Consider the following 5786-nt stretch of genomic DNA (forward strand, 5'->3'; position numbering starts at 1 on the left):
ATCCTAAACTTGTTGAGTCAAAGATTTGACCTAAAAGAAGTATAAGAAAGATTGAAATCTTCTCAACTCCTCAGAAATCTCTAAGTATAGATCCGAGCACACTTGGACATCCGAGTAGGGTTTTTACTTGGCCAAGCATGATATTTTGTCTATCGGGCAGAGTTATCTTCATGAAATATTCTTTAGTGTATATCCGAGAAGGGTTCACTATGTCTAGCAAGGTTGTTCTTCATGGCCGAGCACAGTTTGCTTACTAGCAAACCCTTGGCTGAACCAAGCTTTTGAAGCCATGTACTTTTTCAGGTCCCCGATTTCAGCTGGATCTTACTCAAATCATGCCATAACTCACACAAATAGATGTGTCGACAAGAGAGTTAATGACGGGTTGCTATATTTTGAAAGATTATTGTTTGTTAAAGGCGGAATCAATAACAAACAGGGTTGTTGCTAATAATAATCAAAGGTAACTAACACATACAAGATTCACTCAAAAGATTTCCATTTATACAATGTTATTCATACAAAAGGATAATCGATTTAGGGTTTCTTGATAAGAAGTTATATCCGTACGAATACTAAGACAGCCGTCACACACAAAAATATTCTCTCTGAATTAATGTGTTTCTCTGCCTTTTTCGCCGTCAGGAAGTGTGCCCTAAATTATTCCTTTTATAGCCCTGACACCTCCTTTACAGCTGTCATTCCTTCTAGAAACCCCAAACGTAAATACATATTCAAATTACATAATCAGAAATATTCTATGTGTATAACAAGTCTTCCGGGTAGTCTTTGCAACAATCTTCATTCTCCAAGTAGGCTAGGTACTATGCCATCCTTCAGGACTTGGTAACATAGAAGTGTGCCTGAGATCAGTTTCCGGGTAGACTTTACTTGAAGAGTATTTTACCATGTAAAATACTCACCGGGTAGACTTCAATCTTCTTGACTTTGCCAGACTTTGCCCGACAAACCCTTACGAGCGACCTTGTTCTTCGATGGTCCATTCAACTTTTTGCTAGAAAATAACTTATTAGAAAAGTGTACTCGGTAGCACGGTGCTTTGCTTGAGTTGAACCTTGCCCGATATTACTTAAAGATATTCCATTAAATCATCAAGCTTGCTTGGACCACTATTATTAATGAATACCTTGCCCGGTCTTCCAAACACTTGGCTTCATGAGCTTGGTTAGTCAAAAGCTTACTCGGAAGTGAACTATACTTGGCTCTGAAGAATAGATTTGCTTGATAAAGTGAACCTTGCCCGGATTTACATAAAGTAGTGAACCTTTCCCGGCAATACACTAATTTGCAAACCCTGCTCGAATATCCACTAAAGAAGACTTCTTGAAGATAACCTTGCCCGATAGACAAAATATCGTACCCGGCTAAGTAAAAAGCTTGCTCGGAGGTCTAAGGTGTGCCCGTATCCATACTTAGCAAATTATTAGGAGGTTGAGAAGATTCCAATCTTCCATATGCCTTTTAGAACAAATCATTGACCAAACAATCTCCCCCTTAGGTCAATTATTTGACTCAACAATCTCCCCCTAGATTGGAACACCTCAGCTGACCCAAAACATGTCTATGGTTACTTACACTTAGTCAAAATACAAATCAAATCAAAATCAAAGTACATATTCATAACATAAACAAGTTACATAATCAAAATTCTGTCTGAAGACATTACATATCAAAGCATATTCTATGAATCTTGTCTCTTCCTTGCATTGTTTGCGGCTTGTCTTCTGTTGACTATCACTGATGCAGCTCTCAGCCTAAAGATATCAAGGGTTTGGTAGTGTGTATGACTTTCTGTAATTACCAAATCCCTTATATCCATCAGATCCTCATCATGCAGGTAGGTCAAGTCTTCATCCTTGTTGATTATCCCCAGTACTTTTCCATCAGAGTTCTTCAGCAAGTAATGGTCAACATTTTCTTTGTATTCAAATTCTGTTATGATGCCATTTCTTTGAACTGTGTAGTTGGGGCGTGTCATTCTTCTTTCAAGGCTTATGCATGTGTTTATGGTTGACACATGATTTCTGTCTCTTACTTTCATTTGATAGTACAGTTCAGCCTTGTCCATCTTCTTTAACTTCTCTGACCTTCTTGATCTGTGAAGTTGAATCATTCTTCAACTTCTCTTTTCTTTTAAGAACCAGAATCCTTTGTCAGCTTCTTCCTTCAAAAACATTGAGAGATCATTCATTTGCCTTCCTGCCATTTTGTTTCTGTCTCTATAATCATACATGTTAAGTGTGACCATTCTTTCTAGTTGTTCTTGAGTGTACTCATAAAAGTCACCTCTCACAACTATCTCTCTCAGCTTTCTGCTTTCCATAATCACTCTTAAGGATTCAGATATAGAATCATAGTAGAGTTCTCTTGGAAGATCCACATCTAACTGTGGTCTTGTTGTTCTTTGTTTTGCAGATCTACTTGATTCACCTCTTCCACCTTGTTGATTGTAACGATTCCGACGAAACCAGGTATATCCTAACCGGTAGACGTTAGTTACGTCATATGTAATGTCGGGTACATGAGTTACCATGGTAATTATACGAGAATACATGGTTCATTGTATTGATTGTACGTGAATATATAATTCACCGTATTGAATATGCGATCAAACGATCGATAGTTATTGAAACCCGAATGAATCGAGGGTTCAATTATAGACGAGATATATGATATTTAGTGATGTTACGAAGTATTAACGCTTCGGGATAAGTGGATTAAAGCACAGAAAAATGATTTTGATTTAATAGTACGTCGGTACGTTAAACGAAACCTTTAATACCAAACCGAGCAAGAGACGATTGATCAAGCCGAAAAAGATGCGTAATAACTAATAATATGATGTTTTAAGTTAATAAATGTCATGGTTTAAGTTTTTAAAGTTTTTAAATCGGTTTTATACAAATTTCATTTTTTAGGCTGAAAACGACCGTTTTAGCCTCGTTTTAAGCCAAATTAAACGTTTAACCGAAAACGAACTGAACCAGATTATCCAAAACATTATCCAGATTATGAGAATCTGAACTTGTGGCCACAAATGAAGATGTGGGTCCCCCCCACCCATCCAATAGGTCCGATCGGACCCCTCTCACCTAACAACAATTCATTTTCTTTTTTTCACAACACAATTCAACCATATTCACATTCTCTCAAGATCAAGAACCAAAAACCGTGATTTTTAGCAAGAACAACGAGGTAAAGATCGAGTTATATTCGTGTTCATCATCCTTTCTTGAGTTTGTTTGCAAGAAAATGAGGTTTCAAAGATGAAAACCGATTCTTGCATGATCAAGTGATGTATACGGGTTATACAAGGGATCTTGGTCCAAGAAATGAGTTAAACGAATCAAAAATGAATTTTTACGGTTAAATCTTTGTTTTTGGAATCATAACCGAAACCATGAAAGAAATGGCTTGATCGTGAGTGTAACTTGCTTGGTATTGTGGTATGTTGTTTGTAGGTTCTGTATTTAGTGGTAGATAGGGCGGAAAGACGAGTTTGTAGCTTGTAGTGGCTGAAAACGAAAGGTATATTCGGTTTATGTTGGTGTATGTGTTTTTGGACAGATTTTTGGTCGTCTAGAGTTAGATCATGAAATCTTACAGGGATGTTCTACACATGAAAATAAGAGTTCTGTGAATTTTTGGTAATTTTTGGACAAAGGATGAATATTTGGTGAATTTAATGCTCGGTTTTGGCCACAAATGGTGAAAAATAGTTAAATATTATGAAAAATTCTGGAAAATTTCAGATAAGCTTTTTATATCATGTATAAGTCACACACAAAATTTGAGTTCAGTTGGAGAAGTCTAAGTAGGCTTTTCGGGTAAACGAGTTTTAGGGTGTTCTAGCTCGGTTTTAGTGAAAATGGCATGTAAAAGGGGATTTTGGTTCTGGAAAAATTACAGGGGACTATGTGGATGGCAGGGGACATCCAGGAAAAATTTTGTGATTTTTCTAAGATCGTTTGGTATTTACGACATATTTAGTGTTTAAATGGTGTTTAAAAATAGATAAATAAATTTTAAATATAGAAATTAATTATGGAAATATTTTTATAAAATTCCCCACTGTTAAAAAGTGATTTGTGCAAAATTTCAAGATCCGAGAGTAAACGGATAAGTATTTGTGCTAATTATCAAACTTTTAAAGTTAAAACGCGTAAACCGGTGAAGTTCGCTTAAGCGAGCTGACTGGTGTATAAAAACCTTAAAAATGTACTATTTTCATATAATTGAGTTAAACAAGTAAAAATGAATCATCCGAAAATAATTCAGATGATTTGGGTATTTTTAACCGATTTAACAGTTTCCGGTACGCCAAAGACGGAAACGGGTCCCGAGGCCAATCGGGGCGTCTAAACTGAGTACTAATTTCACCACTTTAATTAAATTATCAGTCAACAATGATTTTCGGGTCGTGTGTGACCAAACTCATTTTGAAACATAAAATTTGATAACCGTGCTAGGCACGCAAAACGGGGAAAACAAGCTATTAGAAGATTTGACTGTTGAACTCTAAACGACATCACAATCTGAGTCCGTAAAAGTGTTTCTGGGTTAACCTTGCCCCCAGAACGGGTACAGTGCTGGGTTAACAGTGTCCCCAGATGTACCGGTTGATACGATTAAAGTTATATTAATATTGGGTGTATAGTAATGATCGTAGGGATCATATTACAGATTGGACGGGTTAACTGATATTGATTGTTGTTACCTGCTTGTATGTGCTAAGGTGAGTTTCACGAGCCCTTTTTTACTGAACTGTTTTAGATATTTTACCAGGGCGGAAAGCATGTTTCCATCAAAATGTTTAAGTACATGCTGATCGCATGGAAATGAATGTATTTATATAATGTTTATTGTACGGGAATCGTATGGTAATGTATTAAGATGGTAATTGTCTGAGTTGCTAACAGTGTAAGGCCCGAAACAGTGTTCTGGGTTAACAGTGTCCCCAGAGGTTATTAAACGGGTTTCTGGGTTAACAGTGTCCCCAGAGGGTATTAAATGTGTTTCTGGGTTAACAGTGTCCCTAGAGGTTATTAAATGTGTTTCTGGGTTAACAGTATCCCCAGAGGTTATTGGATGTGTTTCTGGGTTAACAGTGTCCCCGGAGTGAGTACAGTACTGGGTTAACAGTGTCCCCAGATAATATTATATTATGATATGGATTTATAATGGTTTACTAAAATTGTGAAACTCACCAACTATTCGTAGTTGACCCGTTTTCTCACATGCTTTTCAGGTACAATTTAGATGAAGTGATTGCTTACGTGCTAAGTGCTTGATTTGTGTAATATTTGTGTGCGGGATGTTAGGATACATTATAACAGATAGAATTATGTATCGTATTGTAAGATGTGTATCACCTAGACGGTAATGAAATACAAGATAATGTAATTTGAAGTATATTAATGCATTCAGTATTCTTTATAAACAAAGTGGTTGATATCAGACGAGTCTGTCGCACCCCGTTTACGTTTCCGCTGCGGTTGCGGGGTGTTACAGAACTTGGTATCATAGCCATTGGTTATAAAAGAATTAGGATGTCTTTAAAAGATACCTAAAATATAACCAGTAGCTCAAGTATTATAGGATCTGAATATCAACTAATAATAGATAGTGACGAGTATCGGGATGAACTCGGTCGAACAAGTGAGTTATTATGGTCCGGAACATAATAACAGACTTGTCTGCACGAGGGAATTCAGGGGAAGCCACTGGGTACATTAATAGGTAAAAATGGCAACATATGTGTAAAG

Source organism: Bidens hawaiensis, unplaced genomic scaffold (assembly GCF_021521415.1).
Source record: "Bidens hawaiensis isolate Kalapana, Puna unplaced genomic scaffold, B.hawaiensis_p1.1 tig00419391_1, whole genome shotgun sequence".
Lineage (NCBI taxonomy): Eukaryota > Viridiplantae > Streptophyta > Magnoliopsida > Asterales > Asteraceae > Bidens > Bidens hawaiensis.